We start from the raw sequence: 14,758 nt of genomic DNA on the forward strand, positions 1-14,758 counted from the left end.
ATATTTCAATTTTTAAATGAATTTGAATTTAATATATTAACATCTCAATCAATATAAGACCTATTACTCTCATCATAAAAATCACTCAACAAAAATAGTTGTGGTAGTTCTAGTAAAACTATATACGATGAGTTAAATAATATTATTGTTGGTGAAAAAGGAGTGTTATTATGGCATTGTTGGTCAATCATGAAGTGGTGCAGATTCTCACTCATGACATTTGAGCCATTACGAGTGCTCTTCAGCCCTGAGTTCTTCCTTAACAAATGAAAACCACAAGGTAAAACTCTTATTCATTTTTGTTTGCTATATATATGTCTTTAAATACTTTCACTTTATAGTTTGGATCTATTTATATTTTCGTATGTGATTAGTTTTATGATGATTAGCATACCATAAAATAATCATGATTATTTGTTTTACGGATTAAGATACAAAAAAAAGGTCAAACTATATATATATTTTCGAAAATTTGATTGTCTTATGATTGCATGTGTTTATTATTGGATGAGATTTTAGTAGTTTTAGATTTCTCTCAAAATTATCTTCCCATTGATATATAATTTGAAAATTTTAGATACATATGATTTATTTTATTTTAAATCATTGTGATTATTACCATTTTTTTATGATACATATTATTAGCTAAGAAAGGATTCATTTTATAATTACTCACTTACAACATTATGGTTTAAATAATAAAAAATTACACTTATATATATATATATATATATTACTTAAATACCCACCACGACCTTAAAGTTTTAATATAATATATTATACCATCATGTTTTACTAAATAGTACAAAATACATTAGAGTTATTTATGGTAAGACAATAGTACTCTCCATATAATTACTTAATTTTACATACTTTCTAACATTTTATAAAAATCTTTAAAATATTTTAAATAAAGCATACATATTTCTATAAATTTTTTCAAATAAGTTTTATTTTTAAAATCTTTAAATATATTAATTATTAAAATAAAAAAAAATAACAAAAAAATTATGAAAACACTTTAACAATGAAATTTTATTTCAAAAACTAAAATAATATATAATTGTTTAAATATTTTGTATTATTTAAACAAAATCTTTTAAATATTTTTATAAATATGCTTCAAGACTACTGCTTTTTTCACAACCATATCTGGTATGAAATGGTATCAATATCAATATATTTGATTTTTGAATAATACTTGGGGTCCTTTGAGTAAGCAAGAGCAACCATACTCTTGCAATATATATTGATAGGATCTCAAATATGTGCGTCAATGCCAAACTCTTTAGAAACCTAGTTCTCAACTAAACACCCTCTTGAAAAATGGTTGCACAAAGTAATGTACATCAAAGCCCATAGTATATAATACTATACATAGTTGTTTCTTGCAATAATTAATCAATAACTAAAATTAGAGAAAATTGTAGGTTTAAGAGATAAGATAACGGAAGAAATATTAGGTTCGATATAGAAAAGGTGACCTACGTCTACATGCGAATATTATTACTTTCTTTGTTCAGTATAGGTTTCAACTGTGTTTTCACTTGGAGAAATCAGTCCCTAATCCTCTACCATTTCTTTTAAATTTATAGAGTGGTCAAAGCAACTGCCTCCTCTTAATTCACGGATTCAGTTACCCAATTTGTTACAATGATGATTCAAAATCTGGCAATCACATTTGTTACACTTAATCCAACCAACACTGCACGTTGATCTCACGTCCACTAAGCTTTTGTCTACTCACGATCGTGTGTTTTGCTGGAAATAAGCTACACTGCAAACCCAATGTCTCGTAACTCCTACAAACCCAATGTCTCATAACTCAGAATATGTGATGGAGCTGACACATACTTTCGAAGTTGTGACACATGAACACATTGTGCACCCATGATAACAATGGGGTAAAGCTGCCTTATAAGTTACACTGCCTACTCTATCCAATATGTCACAAGGACCAACATATCTGGGACTTAGCTTCCCTTTCTTACCAAACATCTTCACTAAGATTCCTTTATGTGGTGTCATACGAAGAAATACATGATTACCTACTTCAAACTCAACATGTATCTACTTCAGGTCTGCATAAGATTTCTATCTGCTATGAGTTGTAATCATTCTAGCCCTGATCTAGCCTCATTGGTATGTTGAACAACATTTGGCCTAAGAAGCTTGCTAAATCCCACCTCATCCCAATGAAGTGGAGACCTGCACTTTCTTCCATACAACATCTCATAAGATGCTACTATTATTATAGGAAAAGTCAATCAGTGGCAGGTATCTGCTCCATGATTCTTGAAATTCTATTACATTTGCTCTCAACATATCCTCCAAAATCTGATTTGTTCTCTCGGTCTGGCCATTATTCTCTAAAAAATGGAGTACTGCGTTCCATGCAACCGTACTATCTTGTTCATATAAAATTCCACAAATTGGTACATGGAAAAGGTCATGCGTACCAGTAGAAAATGGGCGAACTTTGTATACATATCCACTATTACCCAAATTTTATCATGTTGTTTCATGGTCTTAGGTAACCCTGTCAAAAAATCCATAGACATCTCTTCTCATTTTCACTTTAAAAGATTCAACAAATGTAGCAATCCTGCTAGTCTTTGATGTTCTGCCTTGACCCATTGACAAGTTAGGCATTTCTTCACATAATCCACTACATCTTTCTTCATTCCAGATCACCAATATAATGCCTTCATATCATGATACATTTTAGTGGTTCCAGAGTGAACTGAATATGGTGTAGCATGAGCTTATGCCAAAATCTCATTTTTAAGTTCCTCGCTATCATGCAGACAAATAAGTCCCTTGTATTTTATTAGCCCAGTGTCTGATACAGTGTAGTCTTTGGCATTCCCATTCTGGGTCTCTTGCTTTTATGTACTTAACCTCTTTTCTGCAGTCTTCCCTTCCTTGATTCTTTCTAACAAGGTAGAGTGCAGTGTAACCTTAGCAAGTTTCCTTGTGATTAGTTCTTTACCTGCTCATTCCATATCTTCTAGAATCCTCCCTGATATTATTTGTAAAGAAGAAACCATTCTCGGACCTTTGCGGCTAAGAGCATCAGCTACTATGTTGGCCTTACCAGGGTGATATATTATCTTGCATGCATAATATTTGACTAACTCTAACCACCTCGAAGCATAGGCAATTACTTTACCAGATTGATTCAGTACACAACCTAATCCATGCTCTGATGCATCACAGTACACTACAAACTCTCATTCATCTGATGGTTAGCTGAGTACTGTTGCCGATATGAGTCGACTATTTAGTTCCTGGAAGCTTTGCTCACACTTCTCTAATCAGGTGAACCTTAGATTCTTTCTCTGATCAGGACGCTTTCTCATTACCAAATTGATTCAGTACACAACCTAATCCATGCTTTGATGCATCACAGTACACCACAAACTGTCATTCATTCGATGGTAAGCTGAGTACTGCTACCGATATGAGTCGACTATTTAGTTCATGGAACCTTTGCTCACACTTCTCTGATAAGGTGAACCTTAGATTCTTTCTCGTTAGTTCAGTCAACAGTGTAGCTATCTTTAAGAATACTTACAAATCTACTGTAATAACATGCTAAACCCAGAGAACTTCTGACCTCAGAGGTATTCTTTGGTCTTGTCCACTCCTTCACTACGGCTACCTTAGCACGATCCACCTTGATTCCCCTGTTAAGGACAATGTGTCCCAAGAATTTAACCTCAGACAATAAGAACTGACACTTCTTGTACTTAGCATACAATGCTCTCTCAATCGCTACAAAGTCAAACGTAGGTGCTCCTCATGTTCCTCCTTTGTCTTAGACTTTACCAGTATGTCATCTATGAACATGATGACAAATCGATCTAGATATTTCTTGAAAACTCGATTCATGAGATCCATAAATGCTGCCAGGGAAATCGTGAGTCCAAACGACATCACTAGAAGCTCGTAATGACCATATATGATTATGAAAATTGTCTTCGATATGTCTTCATTTTTTATTCTCAACTGATGGTATCCCGATCAATTTTAGAAAACACCTTTGTCCCCTAAAGCTGATTAAATAGATCGTCAATCCTCGACAATGGATACTTGTTCTTTATAGTCACCTTGTTTAGCTCCTGGTAATCAATGCACATTCTCATGGACCCATATTTCTTCTTGAAAAATAAAATCAGTGCGCCTCAAGGAGAGTAACTCGGTCTGATAAACCTTAGCTTGAGTAATTCTTCCAACTTTATCTTGAGCTTTTTCAATTCTGTTGGTGCCATTCATTATGGTGCTCGAGATACTGGTGTTGTCCCTGGCATAAGGTCTATCACGAACTCATTCTCCATGTGTGGTGGTAATCCTGTCAACTCTTTTGGAAATATGTCAAGGAATTCAATGACTACTCTTGTTTCTTAAGGCTTCCTCTATGTTTCTTTAGCGTCATCGACCATGTTCACTAGGTACCCTAGATACCCATTCTAAAACATCTCTCTAGCTTTCATCGCTGAGACGATATGAATTCTGGGTTTCTTGCTTGTCCCCCTGAACTTAAACAATTCTACGTCTCCTGGTGTAAAATCTACCTTCTTGCACTTGCAATCGATAGACGCTCCATATTTTGAAAGAAAATTCATTCTTAGTATTACATTAAAACTAGATAAATCTAATACAATCAGATCTACAAACAATTCCCTCCCATCTATCATTAAAGGTATAGCTCTAACCCAACTTCTAGAAATTACAACCTCTCCAGAAGGTAAAATTGTCCCAAACCCCACATTAAACAATTCACTAGGTACATTTACAAGGTTTACAGTTTTACTAGCAATAAATAAATGAGATGCACTCGAATCAAATAATACTTTACATGTGGTATTGGCCATAGGAATCTAAATTGTTACGACAGAAGGACTAGCTTCAACTTCTGCTTGAGTGATGGCAAAACTCTGATCGGGATCTGCTTGTCATCTTTCTTTGGTTCTTCCTTGTTTCCAGTTTGCTCCCACGATGGACAGTTGTGCTTTATGTGCCCTTCTTTTCCACATTTGTAACATGCTCTGGCCCGACATTCACCAACGTGGCATTTGGCACACTTTGGGCACTCTAGAATGGTTTTGCTGCCACCTCCACCAGGACGGTGTTCGTTGCCAAGTTTTGGTCGTTTGCTGTGTCCAAACTGATTAGCCTGTTCATGCCCCCTCTTCTTGTTATCATTAAAAGTGGCTGCTCTATTCTTCTTGGCATCTTTTCATGCAACAGTCCTTTCAGATTCTCTCTTCACTTCTTTCTGCGATAAGAGCTATTTCTAGTACCTCAACATATGTAAACCCGCCTCTGGAAACAATCTCGATGTTCTGAGCTATCATCGGTTTCAAGCCTCTCACAAAACGATATGCCCGCACCCTATCAATAGGTACTAGGTCCTGAGCGAACTTCTCCAACCGATAGAACTTCAATGCATATTTCGTGAATGGTTGGCGAATATGGATGAGCTCACCAAACTGGTTCAGGGAAATCTCACAGTCACGGAATATGTATAGAAGTTCGACTTGTTGGTGAAGTTCGCTCAAGACCTAGTACCAGTTGATAGGGTGTGGGAATATCGTTTTGTGAGAGGCTTAAAACCAATGATAGCTCGGGACGTCAAAATTGTTTCTAGAGGCGGGTTTACATATGCTAAGGTACTAGAATGGCTCTTATCACATAAAGAAGTGAAGAGAGAATCTGGAAGGACAATGTCGCCAGAAGAGATGCCAAGAAAAATGAGGCAGCCATTTTTAATGATAACAAGAAGATGGGGCATGAGCAAGCTAGTCAGACAGGACACGACAAACGACCGAAACCTGACAACGAGCATCGTCCTGATGGAGGTGGTGGTAGAATCATTCTAGAGTGCCCAAAGTGTACCATATGCCATGTTGGTGAGTGTTGGGCCAGAGCATGTTACAAGTGTGGAATAGAAGGGCACATAAAGCGCAACTGCCCATTGTGGGAGTAGACTAGAAACAAGGAAGAACAAAAAAAAGATGACAAGCATATCTCGACCACAATTTTTTCCATCACTTAAGCAGAAGTTGAAGTTAGTCCTTCCATCGTAGCAGGTCAGATTCATATGCCCAATGCCACGTGTAAAGTATTATTTGATTATGGTGCACCTCATTCATTTATTGCTAGTAAAACTATAAACCTTGTAAATGTACTTCGTGAATTGTGTTAATATGGGGTTTTGGGACAATGTTACCTTCTAGAGAGGTGGTAATTTCTAGAAGTTGGGTTAGAGTTGTACCTTTATGGATAGACGAGAGTGAATTGTTTGTAGATATGATTGTATTAGATTCATTTGATTTTAATGTAATACTAGAAATGGATTTTCTTTCGAAATATGGAGCATCTATCGATTGCAAGTGCAAGAAGGTAGTATTTACATTGAGAGGCAGAGAACTGTTTGAGTTTAGGGGCACAAGCAAGAAACCCATAACTCTTATCATCTCATCGATGAAAGTCAAAGAGATGTTGTAGCATAGGTGTCTAGGGTACCTAGTGAACATGGCCAACGATGCTAAATAAATAGAGAGGAAGCTCGAAGAAACAAGAGTAGTCGCTGAATTCCTTGACATATTTCCAGAAGAGTTGCCATGACTACCACCGCATAGGGAGATTGAGTTCGTGATAGACCTTATGACAGGGACAACACCAGTATCTCGAGCACCATACATAATGGCACCAACAGAATTGAAAGAGCTCAAAATATAGTTGGAATAATTACTCAAAGTATGGTTTATCAGACCAAGTTACTCTCCTTGGGTTGCACTAGTTTTATTTGTCAAGAAGAATGATGGGTCCATGAGGATGTGCATCGATTACTATGAGATAAACAAGGCGACGATAAAGAACAAGTATCCATTGCTGAGGATTGAAGATTTGTTTGATTAGCTTCAGAGGAAAAAGGTGTTTTCTAAAATCGATCTTCGATCGGAATACCATCAGTTGAGAACCAAGAATGAAGACAAACCCAAGACAACTTTCAGAACTAGATATGGGCATTACGAGTTTCTAGTGTAACGACCCAGATTTTCAAGACTCGATAAATCGGAAATATAAATGTTTTCATTTAACAAAATGTCTCAAAAACCCGTATAAAAAAAAACTTTTTTAAAAGTCGTATGGCTATACTTAACATTTATTTACAAACATATTTTATAACAAGTAGAGTGAGCCTAGTTTAGGAAAATTACACATCATTTCCAAAAATAAAACAGCTTCCCAAAAGGTCGGTCCACATGTACATTTGCAAGGTAGACTCCAGCACTCATTCTCTGCCTTGCCCTTGCTCTTACCTACAACATGAAACAACTAGGTAAGCAAAAACGCTTAGTAAGTTCAACCTTAAAACAAAGCATGCCAAGAATTAGAGTTCCTGATCCATCCATACCCTACACAATCAATTTCAAGAATGCAAAAGCATCTTGGCAAACTTATGGTCATGCTTGATAACCAATGATAAATTATTTCCTATAAACAGATAAAACCATGCACGCAGAAAATCCCAGAACAAGAAGATATATTATATTGCAACTATTTCTTATTAACAAATATATCCCTGCACTTAGAAAATCCCAGAACAAGCAAATATATTATTCCACAACTATATCTTATCAACAAATATATCAATGCACTCAGAAAATCCCAGAGCAAACAGATCTATCATATCACAATATAATTTGAGACCAACGCTCGACAACTTCCAACAATTCGGGCATAACACACCCTCCAACATAAATGATAATCTGTAAGAGAGAACTGAGTCTCAACACTAAGATCTATCCAATAAATATCCCCATCAAGAGAACCAGACATTTTTTATTGGTGAAATTATTTTCCAACAATGAGGTAAAAATCACCTTATTTTCAAGTCCTTAATTTTTCCAAACTTTGACAGTTAATAACTTTCAAATCGTTCGGTATTTTCTTACCAAATTTTACAGTGGAATACTAGGTTATGCTAATAATATGTCAACCAAATTTTAGAAAAAACTAGGTTCATTTTCCCTATACAGTGTCTGTCCAAACTTGGTTCCGAAAATAAGAATACGAAAAAATAGTTTTTTACCTAAATTTTGAAATAGCATAACTCACTCATTTTTAAACATTTTTGAGTGTTTCAAAATCTCAATTTTATGTACTCAATCTCAAAAACATCACAGTCTAATTAAATTTTTCTAACTCAATACACAGTGGATGCTTGACCCCTTGAAAGTCACAGCTCAAAACATGTATTTTGTTTTAAGGTTTCCTGCAAAACCCTTGGGGGTTTTGGTCCCTATTTTCAAAAATCAACACACAAGCATCATAAAAATTATAAAACAACTACCATAACCTTATTACATCACCAATAATAAGCTTTAAGAATTAACTATACAAAATAATGCTTAAAACTAAAAATCATACAATAACAACCATAAAAGTAAACTTTTTACCTCTTTGGTGTTCTTGCTTAAGGTGTGGATCTTCCCATTAGCTTTGGCTCCTTCAAAACCTTTCCAAAACCCTAACCAACTCCCCCAAACAATATATATAATTAACTATTTAAAAATCTATGGTTAAAACTTCACAAAAGTCTAGTTTATTGAAACTTTACCTTAGGGAAAAAAAATTCTTTAGTAGACCAAGGCTTAGCTTCCAAGACTCCTTGGTGTTCTTGAGGTTGAATATGGAGAGAAAACTAGAGAGAGTTTTAAAAAAGATGATAGTGAATGAGAGAAAGTGAGTGGTCGGTTTTTTTTTCGGGGGGGGGGGGGGGGGGGGGGGGTAGAAGAGTTTATACTACCCACTCGCCCACTTGAAATTATCCCTAATATTTAAATACAATGGGATTTAAAAGTAATCAATTTTGGTTCAAACCACTTTAAAGCCTCACCTGGCTGGCCACCCATCTCATTTTATTTATGTATATATTTATATATTTTTTTTATAATGGTGAATAATTATTTCATGAGAAGAAAAGTCCAAATTGACTTTCTATACCTTTTTCACTCTTATTAAGTTTTAATCACAAAACTTAACATTAAATAATTAAATTAAATGTCTCTCACATTTAATTTAATTAATCACACTATAAAATTTAACCTAAGGTCCATTCATGGAATAAAATTCCCCATGTTGGTAAAATTAAGCATTTAACACAAAATGCCCTAAAATTTCCATTTTCTCTTAGATTTATTATTTTTGACCAAACTTTAATTTTTATGAATGTATTTTATACCCAAAATATATTTTCCATAGCTTTTCATTTTATTTTCCGAGATTTTTACCCCATCAGGGTTTTTGTGTCAGTCGAAGACCGAAAGTCTCATCTTGACTTTTAAATCACAAAATTCATAATTTGGCTAGCAATAACTCATGGAATAATTTCCAAACAAATATAATATTATTTAAAATAATATTCTTAACTCGGGGAAAAAATCCCGACCCAAGTCGTTTAAAGGTACCCGAAAACGTAGGACGTTACATCTAGTGATTTCGTTTGGACCAACAAATGCCCCAACAACGTTTATGGACTTCATGAATCAGGTATTCAAGGAGTACTAGATTGTTTTGTCATCGTGTTCATAGATGATATACTGGTAAAGTCTAAGACAGAGGAAGAACATGAGGAGAACCTACATTTGACTTTGTAGCGATTGAGAGAACATCAGTTGTATGCTAAATACAAGAAGTGCGAGTTCTAGTTGTCAGAGGTTTCATTCTTGGGACACATTGTTGCTAATCTGATAATCAAGGTGGATTCTACTGAGGTAGACGCAGTGAGAGAGTGGCGAAGACCGATAAATGCCTCTGAGGTCAGAAGTTTTATGGGTTTAGCATGTTATTACGGGAGATTTATATAAGGGTTCTCAAAGATAGCTACACCGTTGACCGAACTAACAAGAAAGAATCTAAGGTTCACCTGGTCGAACAAGTGTGAGCAAACCTTCCAAGAACTAAATAGTCGACTCATATCGGCAGCAGTGTTCAGCTTACCATCTGATGAAGGACAGTTTGTGGTGTACTGTGATTCATCAAAGCAAGGATTAGGTTGTGTACTGATGCAATCTGGTAAAGTAATTGCCTATGCTTCGAGGCAAATGAAAGATTATGAACAAAGGTATCCGACACATGACCTAGAGTTAGCTGCAATGGTGTTTGCATTGATGATTTGGCGTCATTGCCTCTATGGGGTGAAATTTGAAATCTACATCGATCACAAGAGCCTCAAGTATTTCTTTACACACCGGGAATTGAACATAAGGCAAATAAGGTGGTCAGAGTTAGTCAAAGATTATGACTGCGAGATAATGTATCACCCCAGTAAGGCCAATGTAGTAGCTGATGCTCTTAGGTGCAGAGGTCCAGGAATGGTTTATGCTTTACAAATAATATCATGTAGGATTCTAGAAGATATGGAGCGAGCGGGTATAGAACTGATCACATGGAAACTTTCTACGGTTACTCTGAAATCTACCTTGTTAGAAAGAATCAAGGAAGGGCAGACTTCAAATAAGAGGTTTAGTGAATGAAAGCAAGAGATCTAGAATGGGAATACCAAAGGCTACACTATATTAGACACCAGGCTAATAAAATACAAGGGGTGTATTTGTGTGCCTGATTCTGAGGAACTTAAAAAGGTAATTTTGGTGGAAGCTCATATCACACCATATTCTGTTCACCTCGGAACCACTAAAATGTATCATTATTTGAAGGCATTATATTGGTAGTCTGGAATGAAGAAAGATGTAGTGGATTATGTGATGAAATGCCTAACTTCTCAATAGGTCAAGACAGAACATCAAAGACCAGCAGGATTGCTACAACTGTTGAATCTTCCAGAGTGGAAATGGGAAGATATATTTATGAATTTTGTGACATGGTTACCTAAGACCACATCAGGATGCAATTTGGGTAATAGTGGATAGGTATAAAAGTCCGCCAATTTTCTATCGGTACACATGGCCTTTTACATGGATCAATTTGTGGAACTTTATATGAACGAGATAGTTTGATTGCACAGAACACCGTACTCCATTGTATGTGATTGAGATGCTCAGTTTACGTCAATATTTTGGGAAATTTTGCAGAGAGCAATGTGAACTCGGTTGAAGTTCATTACAACTTATCATCCAGAGACAGATGGCCAGACCGAGAGAATGAATCAGATTTTGAGGATATGTTGAGAGCATGTGTCATAGCTTTTCAAGGATCATGCAGCAGATATCTTCCACTAATTGAATTTTCCTATAACAGTTATCAGTCTGCTACTAGGGTAGAACCTTATGAGATTTTGTATGGAAGAAAGTGCAAGTCCCCACTTCATTGGGATGAGCTGGGAGAAAGAAAGCTTCTTGGGCCAGATGTTGCTCAGCATACTAATGAGGCTATTCAAAAGATTAGGGCTAGAATGATCACAGCTCAGAGCAGACAAAAATCTTATGCAGACCTGAAGTGGAGACATGTTGAGTTTGAAGTAGGCGATCATGTATTTCTTTGTGTGACACCACAGAAAAGAATCTCAGTAAAGAGGTTTGGTTATAAATTGAAGCTAAGTCCCGGATATGTTGGTCCTTTCAAGATATTGGACAGAGTAGGCAGTGTAGCTTACAGGGTAGCTTTACTCCCATCGTTATACAGGGTGCACAATGTGTTTCATGTGTCACAACTTTCAAAGTATGTGTCAGTTCCATCATACGTTCTGAGTTATGAGACATTGGGTTTGCAGGAGGATTTATCTTTCAATGAGCGCCCGGTGAAGATTCTTGATCGAAAGGATAAGGTTCTAAGAAATAAGATTATTTCCTTTGTAAAGGTGTTGAGGAGAAATAATGTTGATGAGGAAGCGACTTGGGAGCTAGAGTCAGATATGCAACAACACTATCCCAAATTGTTTGAGTAAAATTTCTGGTCGAAATTTCCTTTTAGGGGGGGGGGGGGATAATTGTAATATCTGTTTCTAATTTAATTGTTTAATTATGCTGTGAATATTATTATTATTATGAGCATAATAATAGTAATGATGTGGTATGAGTTTATTTTATTTTATTATATGGTTCAATACATTATTATTATATAAATGGATTAAATAATAATATTTGTATGTAATTGTGAAAAGACCATAATGTCCCTAAGTTTGAGTTTGGTTGAGAGGCATTAGAAGACATTAATTATGATTATTTTGTGATTTTATTCTAATTAAATCATTCAAATTCTAATTCCAAGTTAGTTATTATCATATGTATTTTTCTTTATTTTTTAAAGAAATAAAAAGGACAAAAACCATATTGTGTGGATAAGAATCAGTCAACAACAACCAAGTGGTTAGGGCTTCATTTCTTTTTGTTTAAACAAGATTTAGAGGGCCTCTGAAAAGTTCAAAATCATAGGAAGAGAGAGATAGACAGAGAGAGAGAGTCGCACGAGTCGTAGAAGAAAGAGACATTCTTTAATTTTTAAGAGAGAGAAAAAGATAGATTTAGGTTTTAGAGCTCTAGGGAATTTCTGGATGGTTTTGAATGTTTGGAATGTATTTCCTGTGATCTAAGAAGGGTATTAGATGTAACCAAAGAGTCTAGAAGGTTTCTTTTCAAAAATCACAATTTTCCACCATTAAAGTGGGTGATCTTGATAGGATTTCAAATTTAAGGGGGTTAGGACGAGTTCTTGGCTCATTGAGGCTTGTGTGCAAGCTTAGGGGAGCCCAAGGAGGAATTTTGACATAAAGAAATGAAATTTAGAGGTCTAGAACACAAAAACCAATTTCTAGCACCATTTTTGGCGGTGTACCAGAGTTGGAGAACAAGATCCTAAACTGAGGGGTTGCAAGCCTAGTTTTGGGCTGGTATGGCATGGTTTGAGTTGCTGGACACGTGAGGATAATTTTCCAAGCCAAAGGAGGGTCGGAAGGGCCAAAATCGAAGCCATAGAGTCGCCGTCGCCGGAGAAGAAGCCAACTCTGGCGAGGCTCCAGCGAAGCTTGATTTGAAGGTCTTTTTTTTTTTTAGATTCTACATGATTTTTGGGGATATTTGGTGAAGTTTGGGAAATTTTTTCAAAATTTTGTTGAATTATTGTGAATTATTTGGTGTTTTCAAAGAATAGTTATGAAAATTACTTAGATTATTGTAAAATGCTTGAAATAATTTTTGATGAGTTATTATGTGTTATGAAACAATTATGTGTGGTTTGTTTGAGTGTTTGGTTTTTTGTGTATCTATTTGTAATTATTTGATTTAATTCTTTGATTAATTATGAAAAATACTTAGAACATGTTTTAGTCACTGTTTGGATTTTTGTGATGTTAATTATTGATTGTAAAGTAATTTGGAAATGAGTTTGAAGCTTAGATGTTATTGTAAGGAATTCTTAGAATTTAGTTGTTGATAATTGTAAAATAAATGGGTTTAAATTAAAATAAATGGTATAAATTGTTGTTCACTGATTAAATGACTTAGAAATAATTTTAAACTATTTAGAACATATTTAGAAGCATGATTAGGATTTTTTATAATTTATGGATAATTATTTGATATTTTATACATTTTAAAAGTGTAATTTTATGTGTAAATAATTATAATGATTGATGCATGTTTCTAAAATAAATAATTATATTTTATAATCTGTATAAGTGATTTAAAAGCATGTTAGATACTCACTTTGGTAATTTTATAGAATATTTAATTATTTTGTGAATTATGAGTAATCAAAGCGTTAATTATTGGTAATGAATAATTAAAATAAATGTTGAGCATTAATATGAGTTTATAAGAATAAAATAAACTTAGGAGCTATTTGATTTTATTATGGTTAATATTTGATTAATTGGTTGTAATTGATTTGTTTTATGTGCTTGAATGAACTGTGATGTGTTTTTATGAATATGTTTTGAGTGTGTCGTTGTGTTGTTGAGTGCTTATGATCTTGTTCTCAACAAGGAAACTTAGTGAGGGTTTCGAGGTAGAACAAGAGAGTTATTAGTAACTGAGGTAAGAAGAGTGGTCATCTGTGCACATGGTGTATGTCTAAACATGCAACCTTGTTTTATAGTTTGTTATTTTATGTACATTTATATATATATAAATATATATATATATTGTGAGTGGTTATATTGCAATGGTAATGTTGGCATGAGAATAGTACAGTTTACATAGGATGGTTAGATACTTTACATGCTTGAATGTTAGAATATAGACATGTTCTATCTAGCTGGTGCTTGTGTGAGCACATCACTTGCATGTATTATCATGGGTGAGTACAATTCATGATAATAAGATGCCACATGGGAATGGCAAGTGTGAGTATAGTACAAGGCATGGCAAATTACATTTTATGTCTAATAACCATGGATGGGCGTTGAGTATCGTATGTGAGTACAATGTGCTATGTGAGAGCGTGATTTATGTGTGTGAGTACAACACACATTGGATTTTTACTATGGTATTGTGTTTATATCGCATGTGGTTAATTGTGGAGTTATCAATTTATGTTTATATTATCTGGTTAGAGGGGTTATGTCCTACATAACTCTTGTTACTGGGTGTTAGCTCACAGGTACTCTGTGTGCAGGTAAAGGCAACGCAAAACAGTGAGTGGTACAGGCTCGAGGCATTAACCTTTCATGTTAGCAGATGGTGTTGTTTTAAGTTTTAAATGTTTTGTTTTAGATTTGAATTTTTAAGTTTTGGTTTTGAACTTTGAACGGATTATTTGTGTTGTTTGTTTTTATTTAAGTGTCAAA

This window comes from Humulus lupulus, chromosome 6 (assembly GCF_963169125.1).
Source record: "Humulus lupulus chromosome 6, drHumLupu1.1, whole genome shotgun sequence".
Taxonomy (NCBI): Eukaryota; Viridiplantae; Streptophyta; class Magnoliopsida; order Rosales; family Cannabaceae; genus Humulus; species Humulus lupulus.